Source organism: Rhipicephalus microplus, chromosome 3, assembly GCF_043290135.1.
Source record: "Rhipicephalus microplus isolate Deutch F79 chromosome 3, USDA_Rmic, whole genome shotgun sequence".
Taxonomy (NCBI): Eukaryota; Metazoa; Arthropoda; class Arachnida; order Ixodida; family Ixodidae; genus Rhipicephalus; species Rhipicephalus microplus.
The window spans coordinates 286169449-286186158 of NC_134702.1; the positions used below are offsets into that span (position 1 = coordinate 286169449).

General features: G+C 48.9%; 1 protein-coding gene and 1 long non-coding RNA gene across 5 annotated transcripts in view; one reads left to right on the forward strand and one right to left on the reverse strand.

Moving 5' to 3' along the window:
- LOC142802730 (uncharacterized) overlaps positions 1-16710 on the reverse strand; it is a 311490-nt gene that overhangs the window by 263555 nt on the left and 31225 nt on the right. The gene's annotated exons all lie outside the window — the stretch shown is intronic.
- The window catches only part of LOC119167574 (innexin inx2-like), a 277656-nt gene that overhangs the window by 185344 nt on the left and 75602 nt on the right, over positions 1-16710 (forward strand). The window lies entirely within an intron of this gene.

The following is a 16710-nucleotide window of genomic DNA, read 5'->3' on the forward strand; positions in this document are numbered from 1 at the left end:
ATCGCTTATATCTTGTAGTTCACCCCCCCCCCATTTTTTTCGCGCAAATTATTCATCGTGTCAATTGTATTCTTGTTAGTCTTTTATCATGCCTCCTAATATGCAACACAACTTGTATTTCACTTTTCAATGTTACAAGAACCAGCAGAAAAAGTATCATTCACCTTTTATAAAATTTTCATTGTAACAATATTTCGTTTTGCATGCTCTGTTATGGCTTATCATGTTTTGCTTCTTCATGTGAATTGCGCTTGTATTTCCAGTGTATAAAATTTCTGTAAAGCCCCCCTTACTCAATGCTAATGTGGCCATGTAAGGTATTTCAAATGAGTAAATAAATATGGTGGTTTTTGGATAGTAAACCCCGCATTTTTTCATCATCCACTTCTGTGTGTCTCTGCGTTCGACGATCGCCTTCGCTAAGCCACATTCGCGTTAGTCATTTGACAGCTGTGGTCGAATGGCGCAATAGAGAATATTGTCACATGTAAATGTGTATGAGCCATCCACTGTGGAAGAAAATTCGCTTGGAAGTAGAGGAAAAAAAGAACGTTACTTCCTGGCCTGGTTCCGGGCAAGACGTCAAATCCTAGCCGTCTCTGTTATTTCGCTCGTGGCACTGGTTGAGGTGCTGGGTAAATGCGTCTCGGCTCCCGAGTTTCAGCCGACACGCCGAGCTACTTGGAGACAGGTACAGCTCCCACGGCAAGAAGCAGGCGTGCCTGTGAGGACTATCCCCCGAATTCGGTCCCTTATCTCAAGACGAGATGGCAACCTCCAGGCGAGTCAAACTGCATTCAGTTGAGTCAAACCAACGACGCCTATTCCCTTCTCCCGCATGTTTTTCATGCGCCGCAAATACCACGCTCATTCCATGGAGACATTTATGAAGATGATGATGACTAGCTTGACCACTTCGATCAAGTTGCCAGCATCAACGAATGGGACGAAGCTCGCGAGCTGCGGATAGTTTACTTCGTGTTGGAGGACTCTGCCAAACCGTGAGAAAATTGAAATATCGAGGGTTCCTTCGCGACGTGGCATGAGTTCAGCCGACAATTTCGCGATGCGTACCACAAAGCCGAAAGAAAGAAGAGAGTGAGCAGGCCATCTCGGCTAGGAACGTACGACCTAACGAGAGCGTTTCAATGTTTGTCGAGGACATGCTTCGGCTCTCCAAGCGTGCGGACCCTGCGATGTCCGAGGAAAAGGAGGTGCGACATTTGATGCGTGGGGTAAAAGAGCAGCTTTTCGCCATACTCGTGCGCAATCCGCCGACGACCATGGCCGAGCTCATAAGTGAGGCAACCACTGTGAAGCGTACTCTCCAGCATCACTCGTCACAGTATGAACACCACTTCATCACTGCTGCACTCTCTATTGAGCTGAGAGCGAAATGCATGTCCTGAAAGAGTTCATAAGAAGCGTCGGGCGGGACGAGCTGCGCCAGCTCCAAGCAGCGGGACCCCAATCACCCGTAAATGCTCTCGCTGACGTCATCAGAAACTAAATCAGACAGGTGCATGGTCACCCCACTCTCACCAATACAGCCTGAGGACCCTGTGCTGACTTATGCGGCGGCCCTGCAATCTCCTGAACCACACGCTCCTGATCCCACTATGAGGACAATTGATCAGGCTAGCCATCGATCACAGGGCACCTCTTCGATTCCGCCACCCGCCTCAAAGTTCCCGAGTGCACCCGCATATCACCCGTTCCTATCACGGCAGAATGCCACTAAGGCCAGCGTGTGGCGCACGTCGAACAACCATCCACTATGCTACCACGGTAGCGAAGCAGGTCCCGCCTATCGCAATTGTCAGTACCGCCAACTTCATGTCCGTGGCTTCCACCCTGATGCTCGGTGCCCGCGTTACGGTGAGCGCCCCCGGGACATCGAAGCGTACCTTACGGGCCAGCAAGCTCATCGCCTTGGTCAACGCCACCAATCACGATCACTTTCACCTCGCCGCTCTCCGTCACCTAGCTTTCCCTCGTCCTCTTGTGCTCCTATCAGATGCTGGTCACCGAGTCCCTACAGGGAAAACTAGGATACGCGGCTGCTGGGGATGGAGCCGCGACCCAATGAACAGTCAAAGAGCCCCCTCGTCTCAAGTAACTGGCGATGATCGTTCTGATTTTTCAGTCGTTTCCGAAAGTCCAAAGACTGTTTCTGCCGACATCACCATACAATGAGATAATCACGTCGTCCCTACGCTCATCGACAATGGCGCCGATTATTCGGTTATAAGCAGCGTCCTGGCACCCAAACTGAGGAAAGTAACTACCACTTGGCAAGGACCCGCGTTGCACACGGCAGGTGGCTACTTCGTCACACCTACTGGGATGTGCACGACTCGTGTTCAAGCCCGCGCTTCGACGTTCACAGGATCTTCCCAGTATTACCTGCGTACTCCTGTCCACTCATTTTGGGACTGGTCTTTCTTCGTGAATACGGTGCAATCATTGGCCTACGAGACTTGCAGGTGTTGTTCGAACACCCGTTTCATCCTGACCCTGAGCACACCGACGTATCGAAGGCTGCCCTACGTGTATCCTGCGAATCTGTTACTCTGCCTCTTCGCAGCAGCCTCTTTTTCAGCGTTGAATGTGACCAAAACGTCCCCGATGCTGTAATTGCGGAAGAAAATTTGTCTCTACATTTTGCACAACAAATCTGCGTTGTGCGAGGTATTGTTCGGGCCGGGAGGAGGCAGGCTTGCCTACTATAGTCACCTATTTCAGCGAGTAGTATCGCCATCTTGCAAAACGCACTGCGATAGCATACCTTGAGGATATTGCCGATGTCTCTGGTCACTCAACATTAGCTGCCATTTTGTCGTTCGACCATTCGACCATAACATTCGCGAGCACTCTCGATGTAAACCAAGGTCTACCATCCGCACAACAAAAACGTCTTTTGGAAATACTCGACTCATTTCGAAACTGCTTCCCTACAACATTGAAAGTAAAACAAACACCGCTGGCCGAACACCGTATTATCCCCGAGCCTACTGAGAGACACGTTCGACAACACGCCTACGAATCTCGCAACAAGAACAAGACGCCATACGCCAACAATTCCAGAAGATGCTCAAGGACGATATCATTCTGCCATCGACGAGTCCCTGGGCATCCCGTGTTGTATTACTAAAGAAAAAAGATGGTACCCTATGATTTTGCGTCGACTACCGAAAGTTGAATAAGATCACGAAGAAAGACGTGTATCCTTTACCACGAATAGGTGACTCGCTGGACCTCATTCGCAACGCTCGTTACTTTTCTTACATGAATATACGGTGGCTATTGGCCAATTTCTGTTGATGAGCGCGACCGCAAAAAGACCGCCTTCATTACTATTGACGCACTCTACGAGTTCAAGGTCCTTCCCTTCGGCTTATGCTCGGCACCAGTTACTTTTCAAAGAATGGTGGACACAGTTCTTTTTAGGCTAAAATGGCGATCGTGTCTTGTCTATTTTGACGATGTAGTCGTCTTCTCGGACACGTTTGAGGAGCATGTCCAGCGCTTACAGACAGTTCTTCAGGCGATTCGAAAAGCTGGGCTTTCTCTTAAACCTAAGAAATGCCACTCTGCTTTCGAGGAACTCAAGTTTCTTGGTCACGTTGTGAGCCACGCCGGTATACGTCCAGACCCTGAGAAAACGAGCACTGTTGCTGCACTTGCTGTGCCAAAGAACAAGCGCGATCTCCGTCGCTTTCTGGGACTGTGCGCATTTTACAGACGCTTTGTCAAAGGCTTTTCCAAAATCGCTCAACTTTTCAATGAACTTACAAAAGACGGCGTACCATTTATTTGGGGTCAAGATCCGCATCATATGCCTTTGACACCCTACGGAGCCTACAAAACCTTCCCCAAGCTCCACATGTACTCGGTCACTTTGACAACAACACTGCCACAGAGCTACACACAGATATCAGCAACGCCAGAATTGGAGCTGTATTGGTTCAATGGCAAAATGGCGTAGAGTGCGTGATTGCCTATGCAAGTGGAACATTGTCATTTGTAGAGAAAAGTTACTCTGCAACAGAAAACGAATGCTTAGCCGTTGTTTGGGCTATAACAAAGTTCCGGCCTTACTTCACCCATTCAGAGTAGTGAGCGACCACCATTCTTTATGTGGCTGGCCAACCTAAAAAAATCCTTCCAGTCGTCTAGCATGGTGGAGGCTTCGGCTGCAAGAATTTTGACGTTACAATCATTCACAAGTCAAGACACAAGCACACCGAGGCGGACTGTCTCACACGTGCGCCAATCGGAAGTACGAGCGCTGACGTTGAAAAGTACGATATGTTCCTTTCGTCTGCAGCAGCAACCGACTTGGCTCAACAACAACGCGACGACATGGATCTAAGCCCGCTCATTGACTACTTCGAAGGCCGCAAAAGCACTCTTCAAAATTTCGCAGGCTCGCTGGCCTCGTTCTACATCAGGGATGGAGTCCCCTAAAGAAAGACTTTCACCTTACGCAAGCTACTTACCTACTGATAGCGCCAGCCTCGCTTCGTGACGATATTTTACATGCTTGTCATGAGGAACTATAATCCGGACACCTTGGCTACACCCGCATTTTGGAAAGAATCCGCCGCTTCGCGAAGACAGTCAAGCAGTACGTCCGCCCATGCCACGACTGCCAACGCCATAAGACTCCACCTGTCCGACCAGCAGGACTTCTACTGCCTATCGCCACACCGAAAACACCATTCCATCAAATGGGCATGGAGTTGCTCGGATAGTTTCCCACGTCTTCGGCTGCGAATCGGTGGATTGTGATCGCCACCGATTACTTAACACGTTACAGCGAAACAAATGCCCTTCCTAAAGCTACGACAGCCGACATCGCCCAGTTTTTCATCACCAGCATCGTCCTCTGTCTTGGAGCACCAACTGTGATAATTACTGATCGTGGGACAACTTTCGCCGCAGAGATGCTTCAAGAAGTGCTGAGACTAAGTGGTACAGAACATCGGAAATCCACTGGTCATCACTCCCAAACAAATGGACTCACTGAATGGCTGAACAAGACCACTGTATGTATGCTGTCAATGTATGTGACCGTTGATCACAAGAACTGAGACGATATACTCCCATACGTAACTTTTGCTTACAATACGGCAGTCCAAGTGAGTACCGGTTTCAGTCCGTTTCACTTAGTTCATGATACAGAGGCCAAGACAATGCTCGACGCAATGCTCCTTCCCGACATGCTGGGCATGTTCAACGTGGACGCTCCCTTGTTCGCTCAACGCGCTGAGAAGGCCCGTCAACTCACCCGACGCTGTGTTCAGACTCGCCAAACTGTCGACGCACGCAGCTGCAACCTTCGACACCGAGAGGTTACCTTCTAACAAGGCAATGAAGTTTGAGTGTGGACCCCCCTCCGACAGCGTGGTCACTCTGAAAAGTTGCTGCGACGCTACTGCAGCCCGTAAAAAGTTCTACGCCAACTCAGCGACGTAACGTACAAAGTTCTTCCAGGGTGCCCCTCAAGTCGTCCCTGTCGGCTTCCACAAGTGATGTGGTGCATGTCTCAAGGCTCAAGCCATATTTCTCACGTCGTTAATTGAACGTGAACTGACTTTTGATGCCATGACTATTTATTTTTTTCATCAATTCTTTTTCCTTTTTGATGTGTCTCGTGTCCTAGCTCCTCTCTTATGGGGTACTTCCGCGACAGCAGCCCATTCCCTTTGCCTCGCGACGCAGTTGGTAGATTCTATAGTAGCGTCTTTTCTTTCTCATTTTTTTCAACGCTCGTACCAGCATCGAGACGAAGCTTTTCAAGTAGAGGTAAATAGTGTCACATGAAAATGGGTATGAACCTTCCACACTGAGGGAAAACTCTGTTGGAAGTGAAGGAAGAAGACAACGTTCCTTCCTGGCCTGGTTCTGGGCAAGACCTGAACTCTTGGTTGTCTCTGTTATTTCGCTCGTGGCAATATAAACTGTTATTCATTCAAGCAGCCTCTATTTTCTGTGAAACAAATTCTTTGCTTCACCGGTGGCTGGTGCTAGCTCGTGGAACTCGCCACGGTGGCCAGCACAGCAGTGCGATCTCGCTACGCCGCCGGCTTGATACCAATAGCGTAACGAGGCCTTTCTACGGCTTTGATGTTGCAGCGGGTAAAATACCGGTAACACTCTGAGGATTAGGCCGTCACCGGCAGTCGGGAAGAGTGCATCGCCGGCCAGCTTTCCGAGGACTAGCGAAGCTTTAAACCGCTTCGAAGTTTTAGACGGTGAAACTCCAGGAACAAACGCTGATCATTGTAACTCGGCTCTTTGAAGCGAGGTATTCGCGCTGTTTCGTTGAAGAATCGGACCGATGTCCAGCGTGGTTAAACGGTGCGTAATACCTTGAAACATTCCCACCAACACCAACCGGGCGTTTCAAATTTTCACTGCACTCATAATTTCGTTGCCAGTCGCCAGATGTTCACTTGGTCACCCACACAGGGCATTGGAGTTTCACACCGACGTGTTAAACAAATGACCGTACGCACTCACATACACACAGAGACATATGCCCGTATGTCCTGACCAAAAAGGGTTTTGAAAACTGACATACGGAGCTTGTAACCGCCTAACCTGAAACTTCGTGGGAAGTTTGACAAGAACATGTCGTTCCTAAACACCGTCGTTAGGCAAGGGGCCTTTTACTACGACATGTGCCGAGTTCATTCCACTACCAGGGAGTAGAGCTGTGCGCCACCGCTTGGCACCGCCGCCGGAATTTTCAGAGCGGGCACACCGCCGCCGCCGTGCCATGCCGGCGCGTGTCTTTTTTTTATGGCGCCATCGGAGCCACGGCGAATGAGCTAACTCCGCGTGGTAAAGACGCACAACGCCGTACAATACTGAAGCCTCTGGCCACACTGCTCGTCCCAACTTTAATTAAAACTACACAAGCCAGCGAGTGCATTAACATCACAGTGTCCTCAGTGATCGGTAAGCGCACTGCTAATTCCCATTGAGAAAGCCACAGTTTCAACGTAAAATATCATACCACCAAACCTAGAGTGGAATTTAGGGCGAGTGTCTACGCGAGTAAAAGAACTTTTTGTTGGGCTAGTTGGCAGATCATTAGAAAAACCTAATTTGAACGCAGATACGCGACACATTCACGCACACACACAGCACTGTGCGTGTTTGATGCCTCGGTGTGTATGTGCGTGAATGTATCGTGTGTTTGCATGACATCAAATTAATTTTCTGAAATGTCTACGTACGGCTGATGGAGCGGTGCTTCGGACACCATGGCTTGGAGTCGAGGAACCCTGCCTCCAAAAAACACATGACGACCATAAACCCAAGCATGTGTGGTTGTCTTATTTGTCTTCTTATGTATGCGTTTTATGAACGCTGGGTTCCTATGGATTCCAAGCTATGTACCAACAGGCTAGACACCAGACTTGCCAACCACAATAAGATTGATGGAAAGTAGAAGCTTCCAATCCCCTTCGGGTGGATGTCGTTCTTGGAATTCGCGGTGCTCGTTCACCAAGAATAAAACAATGTGACATCAGGTTATTCTCAATAAAGACTGGCTTCATTCTTTCGAATATAACGGTGATTACAGGAACTCTGCGTGACCTCAAGATTTTCTCAAAACCGGGACAAATTCAACCGAAGTGGGGTATTATACACTGCTAGGAATTATATATAGCAAAAAATGAAGAATGTTTTTGAAATGGTGAAAATGAACATGTGTTTTGAACTCGGAACACGCATAACCAATTAATGGAAATAAAGATACTGTATAGAACAGCAAATAATAAACATCCTATTTTTGTACCAACGGCAGCCACGTGTGCTCATGCGCAGAAAGATCGTGAAAGCAGTGGTTCGCATACAACGGATCTCTCACTCCGCTGTACAGACCAATAAGTGCAGAGCAGAATAGATCTTTTTAACGCCGGGAGGTTCAGCGGAACATAGAGGGGCGCTCACACAGCTTCGTCATCGTTTTTCAGCCACGTCGAGTGCGTCAAAGAAGACGTAATTTTACAGACAATAAAGTGATAACTATATGCAGCTCCCTTGGTAAATTTTCAGATTTTATATTAATGGCGATCGGTACGTGAACGACACTGCCAAAACCATCAAATGCCAACTGTATATATGCAACGTTTACGTTGCCTGAACCAGGAAAGCTAGCATGTTTCCGCCACTCTTAACAAGATACCATTCCTTGCGTCACTTCCCGACACACACATATACGTACGCCTGTGAACACTGTAAGCCGGGTGAAGCAGCTACTCGCAGAACCAAATTGAAACTGCAAACACCCGTAGGCAGTTCGCTAAGTAACGCAATTCGATCCCAACTGTGTACTACCCAACATCCCCGCAATAGTTGAACGATCGCACCGTATGATTTTTCTCAAGGTTATAGTACGATTCTGTATGAGCTTCAGCAAGCGGCAGGAGCAAGAAAAAATCGCCTCCCAAGCACTACGTACAAATGGTCAACCAGCGAAAGCTGAAACGCACGTTCCCTGTGTTTAGCAGTGGGTTAAACCCGACGCTGCACTGAAGCCTTCCACGAATACTGGTAACATTTTCGGGCTTCTTAACGAGGTTAGACACACGTTTCGCTTGGTTTACTACAGTGTTTATTTCGCATGCTTCACACCCTGTGCTTCACATGATCACGGTCATGGAAGAGTGTAATTAGCGGTTAAATGCATTTCGCATTGCGTTAATCGCATTGGTTGTTCTCGAACCAGAGGCGATCACAGACGTCGCCACCGAAGCCAAAATGCCGCTGGAAAAACTCTCGTCGGAAATGGTCGTTCGCCCAAACGAACGTGCTCCCGGAATCGTCAAGTTGACGCTGTCGTGCCTAAAACGGCGCTTGTACGGCGCGGCGTAGTTGCACGCGTTTGACATCGCGAGTTAACTCAGCAGCCCAGTGAGCCGGATCCGCCCGCCACCAGCGCTTGCATTCCCGTAACGCAATGTAGCGTGGCTACATCGCTGGCTACAGAGTGCCGGATCATCGGTACGCAGTTGCTGTGGGCACTCGGCCTTCCGGGCCTGTTTGTATGCCTAGACTGCACCTTCAACCAGGCGAATGCATGCTCTCTCACGTATCAACTGTCGGCGCTTTTCAAGAGTTGTCCGTAGCTTGCCCATGTGAAAGTTTTCAGCAAAAAAACTGCGCCGTGCGTACTCGGCGCCGCCACTTTGGCGGGATGGACGACGTCACTCACAACGCCGCCAATGGTGCATGTGCTTTAGTACGACGCTGAGATCGACGTATCTGATAGCACAGCCAAGGGAGACCGCTCGTGACACGATGCCAAATGGTTTCTCGCTTCTCCTAGCCATATACCGCTTTCGCTGTAAAACGCTTCAGCGGTGGCCACTCTTGGCGCTACTGCAAATATGGCATACCAACGTCTCGCCCTGCGTGGTGCTAGAGAGATCTCTATTTCACTATAACCACAAAAACGGCGAAAAGCAACCAACCGTGGCGCACCAGTCGCGGAGAAAAAATAACGCTGTTAGTGGCACTGTCGAAGCGCAAAAACGAGGCGATTTTTTTCGTTCGCAATCGCAGCGTGCTAAAGTGTCCTAATGGATTCGTCTGATATTCTAAAGGAGCGAGTGACCCTATTTAGGGAGTCATGCAATCGGAAACGCAGCAGAACCAGCGATGTGTGGAATTACTGTAGTGACGTTGTGTGCATGAAAGACGGGAAACAAAGAACTATAGGAGACCAGTACTTTTGCGCCATTTGTCGGGACGCTGCAAAGTGCAAGGAAGAGGAGACACCATTCGTGAAGTGAGTAGCCTTTTTCTCACTTTTGCCATTCTAAGGTACTCAACGTATGGCTTGGTGGCTTGTCATTGTAAATTCTACGGACAAGACGGTGCCAGTTACGCTAGAATATTGCCATCTATAGCGCACACAGCCACGAGAGAGTCGCGTATAAGGCATTTCGATTACAATATAGTGATAAGGGTAAAAATAATTCTCATGTGAGGGCGAAAACAATACCGATGTGATCTGTAATTATTGTTGCGCTTTGATGTGAATGTAATTTCATTTTCAATTTCATTTTTCGCTCGGCAGTTGCGGCATAAAACAATACGCTGTGGGGGTGAGCACCACGAACCTCCACAGATATTTAACCGATGCTTACCAGATTCAAACTCAAGAAGAAGCCGGCAGGAACAGACTTGAAAAGGTTTTTCTCAGTGGTGCCAAGCCCCGAGGGCTCAAGCAACAGGAAAAACCTATTTGCCCGAGACTTTGTTTTTTGGCTTGCGAGAGACATGTTGCCATTCAGTCTTGTGGACGCAGCTGGATTACAGGTAATATAAACAGGCACACTGAAGCTAATATTTATAGCTGTCACAAAACGAGCGGTCAAAGAAGGGCGCGCCGCATTCTCGCGACGAAGCGCCGGAGAGACACCTCGAAGTCAACGATAAAGAAGAAAATAAACATCCAAAGGCTCCCCGGGTGCGCCGTCCCTCCCCTCTCGAAAGCGTAGGTTCGCCGACGAAGCTCCTCACATCGGCAGCCGAGCAAGCCCTGGAAAGTTCTCGATGGAAAGGGGCGTGGTGATGCCGCGTTGTGTAATCTGTCGCGGATGGCCGCCGAACTGTCTCGCGCTTTCCCCCAGCCTTCGCTGCGCATCGCGCCGACGAAATGATGAGAATTTTCTGGAATCTCGCACGGAAGGTATTTAACTGAGCAGTAGAGATGGGAGATCAGGAGAAGAAGGAAGTTAGCGCCAGTGTGCGTAGGGTCATTCCGCCGCGTCTGTCGGTGAAGGTTTTGTCCTTAGTGACAAAGCAGGAGAAAAAGAAAGTATGCGCCAGAGTGCGTAGGGTGTTCCGCCGTGTCGTCGGCGAAGGTTTTGTCCTCAGTGACAAAGCAGGAGAAGGAATTTCACGCCAGAGTGCGTAGGGTGTACTGCCTTGTGGGCGAAGCCTTTTGTCTTTCGTGACAAAGGAGGAGAAGAAGAGGATTTCCACCTGAGGGGTGAAGACTCGTGCTACAGGCAAGAGCGTGCGTCTACTGCCAGCGAGCGAAGACGCGTGGCAACAGCTGCGTGTGGAAAGCTGACGTGTTACCGGCGAAGAAGTTTGGCGCTTGGAGAGCGACCAATTGAAGACGCGATGTTTCCTGGAAGAGAAACTTCGGGGGCAGCGGAACGACAACAGCGCTGGACTTTGAGTGAGCGATTCTCGGAAGAGTATCATTCAGTCTTTTGTTCCAAGGACTTTGGACTAAATAAGTTTTCAAACTCTTTAGTCTTCAAGTGCCTTGGTTGTTCGATGCATGTGACTGCATTGTAGAGCGTATTGTTGTTTGTGTCCGTTGTTTCGAGTGTGGCTGATTGTACTGTGTAGTACGTTGTTTGTTTGGTGACATATCATATTCAACTATGGTCGAACGTGCATATTTGTGTATCGTATTGATCTGCCATTACTGAGAATATAATTTTGTTTTGTTTATCAACTCTCGGCTCTGACTTGTTCTTTCGGCCACATCCGGCGTCCGCTGGCGCGCCAAATAGAACCACTTCTAAATTGTCCACGCTTTGGTGGTGCGGCTCAGGGGGCCGATACTTCGGCCCTTGAAATTAGCCCGGTGATTGCCTCCCTAATTAACGGGACCTGTGACAATTATTCTGGCGTCCGCGACAAGGACCTTTTTGTTGCACAGTGTGTCCAAAGTAGTGAGAAAGAGCCTGAAGTTGTTGATACTGCTATCGGAACGATTTTGTGTGTTGCTCAGTGTTCTCGTTAACGAGTGCAGGGGAGTGTTCTGATAGACTGATTTAGGCAGATACTTTTTGCACGCGGCAAGATTTCATTTGCTAGACACAATGGATCTCGAAAAGTTAGTGGCTCTTGGTGAGAAGATGGGTCTCCCTGGCGCTGAACTATGGAAGTGGGTCACCTAGAAGGAAAAAGAAGAAAAAGAGAGGGCCAAAGAAGAAAAGGCAGCTGAGCTGGAAAAAGAAAGGTTGGCGGTCGAAAGAGCCAAAGCGCAAAAAGCAGCTGAGTTGGAGAGAGAGGTTGGCAGCTGAGAGGGCCAAGGAAGAAAAATCAGCTGAGTTGGAGAGAGAAACGCTGGCCGCTGAAATGGTGAAAGAAAAAGAGAGGCAAAGGAGCGACAGCTGAAAGAAGAAAGAGAGCAGCAATTGAAGTTGGAGCTGGAGGGAGAAAAGATGGCCGCTGAGAGGGCGAGAGAAGAAAGAGAGGCAAAGGAGCGACAGCTGAAAGAAGAAAGAGAGGAAAGGGAATGGCAGCGGCAGTACGAGATGGAACTCGAGCGGCTCCGTTTGCAACAGCGAAGTGAAACTCCAGTCCAAGCTAGAGTTGAAAGCAGTGAACGGGAAGATCATGGCTTCCGCTTGAACCCAAGCAAGCTGCTCGTAGCGTTTGATGAAAGGAAGGACGACCTTTACGCGTACCTTCACAGATTTGAGACGATTGCAAGGAGCCAGAATTGGCCGGAACATCAATGGGAAACTGCTTTGAGTACTTGCTTGAGTGGTGAAGCGCTCAGTGTGTACGGTAGGCTGACGCCGACCGATGCAGCCAACTATGCCAAGGTGAAAGCTGCTTTGCTGAAGTGATTTAGATTTACTGTGGAAGGATTCCGGGACAGATTTCGGACAGGAAAGCCAGCTGATGGGGAGACGGCTACGCAGTATGCCGCCCGACTTTGCCATTATTTCGACAGATGGATTAAACTTTCAGAGACAGCGCAGGAGTACGATGAGCTTAGATAGCTCCTTATTAGAGAGCAATTTCTCACCAGTTGCCACCCAGGCCTGTCGCTGTACTTGAAAGAGAAGAAAGCTGAGTCACTTGAAGACATGCTTGAATTAGCTGATCAATTCTTGGAAGCGCAAGGTGGAACTAATTTGGCCAAGGTCAAGAAGGAGTGTCCTGAAGATTAAAAAAATTCGGCACCCGAACAAAAGAAGCATGCACCGGAGAGTGTTTCGCGATATTTTCTGTGTAATGGAGTGGGTCAACGCACGAGCAGCTGTCGAACGATCTTTACGAGCCCTACGGTCATCAAATGTTTCAAGTGTGGTCAGACTGGGCACAAAGCAGACGCAAGTCGTAAGGGAGTGAGTCAAACTTACCAGGTATCCTGTGTGCAAGTGGCACCAAAATCCGATGATAATGCCGTCACCGACGGATTCGTAGTGTTGAAAAATGGGGAGAAACTTCCTATTGTGGGTGCTGTAATGACAAAACAGCAAACCGGTGTCACGAAGGGAATGCCAACGCTGCCTGGAAAAGTTGCGGGCAAGAAGATTACGGTGTTAAAAGACACCGGTAGCTCCACGGTTATCGTGCGGAGAAATTTGGTACGGGAAAGTGAGTTAACAGGCGAAATGAAACCAATTTGCCCAATTGACAGTACGGTTCGGATGCTTCCCGAAGCAGAGATTGAGGTTGAAACCCCTGTACTTCAGCGGGGAGGTTACTGCTCTATGCATGACGACCTCCCCCCCCCCCTGTACGACCTCGTCATCGGAAACATCAACGGGGCGCGAGGGCCGAATTATTCAGAACGTTTAGGAAAAGACCCTAAGATAGAGCCCTCGCTAACCAGGCGACCGCGAGATACAGTGGAGGAGCGTCCCGTGACGGATTTCACTCGAGCCCAAGGTGAAACCTGGGTGCAAGAGACAGTGAAAGAGGAGATGATTGTGTTGAATGAGTTTACGTGCTGGGCAGCTGGAGTTACGTCGGCACGACCTCAACCGAGCGACAGTGTAAAGGTGATGGAGTCGGCCAGCCAGGCCAAATGTCATGACATGAACAAGCGGGTGAATAACCGTACAGGATCGGTTGAGCGTTATGACCCGTTAACAATGTCGGAAGTGACAACGATGGCTTAGACGCCGCCTCAGATACCGTCGTTGGTAAGGGCTCCCCGGAAAAGAACGAGGAAAAACAAGAAGAGATCGAGCGAGCACCGCAAGAAAGGGCGCAAGCGCCGCTCGACGTGCACAGGATAGGTGCTGAGGTGGAATCAGAATATGTTTGGCAGGGCTGAGTGCCATATGTTGTGTTAATGTTGTTGTTATCCTGTGTCACAAGTGTATGTCGAGTGAGTAAAAATTTTAGGGGCGAAGCTCCTTAGGGCGTGGGCTGTGCGTCCCCTGTAGCCTGTATGTAGCCACCTCTAGTTTAGTTCTTGCAGTGTTCTTTAGATGGCGGTACCGTCCCCTGTATGTAGCCACCTCTAGTTTAGTTCTTGCAGTGTTCACTAGATGGCGGTTCCGTCTCCTGTATGTAGCCACCTCTCGTTTAGTTCTTGTAGTGTTTACTATATAGTGGTACTTGTAGCTGATGATGAAAAGATGCAAGATGTTATAAACTAGAAAGCGGTACGCGTAGTTGATGAAAGACGCGAGATCTTATAAAATAGGAGTGATGTCACATATGGCGCGTGTCATTGGTTGAAGGCGATCGTTCGATTTAGTGCGGCGACGTACGCTAGGGGGAGCGTTGTAATAAAATCCGTTCGCTGTTGGCGCGCGCTCGGAGTCGCCGGATGGATAAAGCTGCACAGCGGAGAGAGCGCAAGGCAGCAGCAGCGCGCGCTCGCAGACAGAATCCCGATGTGCGAGCGCGCGAGGCAAGGGACATCGCAAGCCATCCATCGTCTAAGAACAAATAAAAGTTGATTTGTGTATATACACACACAGCGTTTCTCACATCTTTACATGATGATCGACTGGGTGAATTACACGGAAGATTCACAGTTTACCGATGAATCCCTCCGGAGCTTCGCCCATTCATCATCATTCACCCCGTGAATATGCCGTAATTTTTTGTTATGGTGATGTGATGTATAGTATTGTACAATTGTTGTAAAGACACACCTTTGTACCTTTGTATTGCTTGAAATATGTGATGGAGTGTTGTACTCATGTACCTGTGGTTATATTTCATGTGTTGTGAGATTGAATTACAGCATACAATTGTATTGAGTGATCTATTGTGAATGTGACGTGTCATGAGCGATGGATTATGTTACAGTCTTTGAGAGTGTGGGGACTTTTCGCACTCGTTTGTGTGGTTTTGAATATTATGAGATAAAATTCTTAAAGTGGGGGGGCAGTGTCACAAAACGAGCGCTCAAAGAAGGGCGCGCCGCATTCACGCCACGAAGCGTCCGAGAGGCGCCTCGAAGTCAAGGATAAAGAAGAAAATAAACTTCCAAAGGCTGCCCGGGTGCGCCGTCCCTCCCCTCTCGGAAGCGTAGGTTTGCCGACGAACCTCCTCACATTGGCGGCCGAGCAAGCCCTGGAAAGTTCTCGATGGAAAGGGGCGTGGTGATGCCGGGTTGCGTCATCTGTCGCGGACGGCTGTCGAACCGTCTCGCGCTTTCCCCCAGCCTTCGCTGCGCATCGCGCCGACGAAATGATAAGAATTTTCTGGAATCTCGCGCGGAAGGTATTCAACCGAGCAGTAGAGATGGGAGATCAGGAGAAGAAAGTTAACGCCAGTGTGCGTAGGGTCGTTCCGCCGCGTCTGTCGGTGAAGATTTTGTCCTTAGTGAAAAGCCGGAGAAGAAAAAAGTATGCGCCAGAGTGCGTAGGGTTTTCCGCCGTGTCGTCGGCGAAGGTTTTGTCCTCAGTGACAAAGCAGGAGAAGGAATTTCACGCCAGAGTGCGTAGGGTGTGCCGCCTTGTGGGCGAAGCCCTTTGTCTTCCGTGACAAAGGAGGAGAAGAAGATTTCCACCTGAGGGGTGAAGACTCGTGCTACAGGTAAGAGTGTGCGTCTACCGCCAGCGAGCGAAGACGCGTGGCAACAGCTGCGTGTGGAAAGCCGACGTGTTACCGGCGAAGCAGTTGGGTGCTTGGAGAGCGGCCAATTGAAGACGCGAGGTTTCCTGGAAGAGAAACTTCGGGGGCAGCGGAACGACAACAGCGCTGGACTTTGAGTGAGTGATTCTCAGAAGAGTATCATTCAGTCTTTTGTTCCAAGGACTTTGGACTCATTAAGTTTTCGAACTCTTTAGTCTTTAAGTGCCTTGGTTGTTCGATGCATGTGACTGCATTGTAGAGCGTATTGTTGTTTGTGTCCGTTGTTTCGAGTGTGGCTGATTGTACTGTGTAGTACGTTGTTTGTTTGGTGACATATCATATTCAACTATGGTCGAACGTGCATATTTGTGTATCGTATTGATCTGCCATTACTGAGAATATAATTTTGTTTTGTTTATCAACTCTCGGCTCTGACTTGTTCTTTGGGCCACAGCCGGTGTCCGCTGGCGCACCAAATAGGACCACTTCTAAATTGTCGACGCTTTCGTGGTGCGGTTCGGGGGGCCGATACTTCGGCCCTTGGAATTAGCCCGGCGATCACCTCCCTAATTAACGGGACCTGTGACAATAGCTTTTTGTCACCTGTATCGGATGCATGTCGCAACTAAGGAACCCCCGCCTTAAAAAATGCACGATGAATCACTTATTATTCTTTCGTGGCTTGGATTCTTGCATATCATTGAGTTAGTTTTGCATTGTAGGTAAATTTAAAACATGTCCTCAGCAATTGAAAATTATTTGGTAGTTTTATATTATAACAACTAATATCTATTCGCTAAAAAATTGGTAATCTTTAACACCATTTTTCATGCGCTTTTTCTCCTTCATTCTGTCTTACCCTCTGATTCGTTAGTATTATGA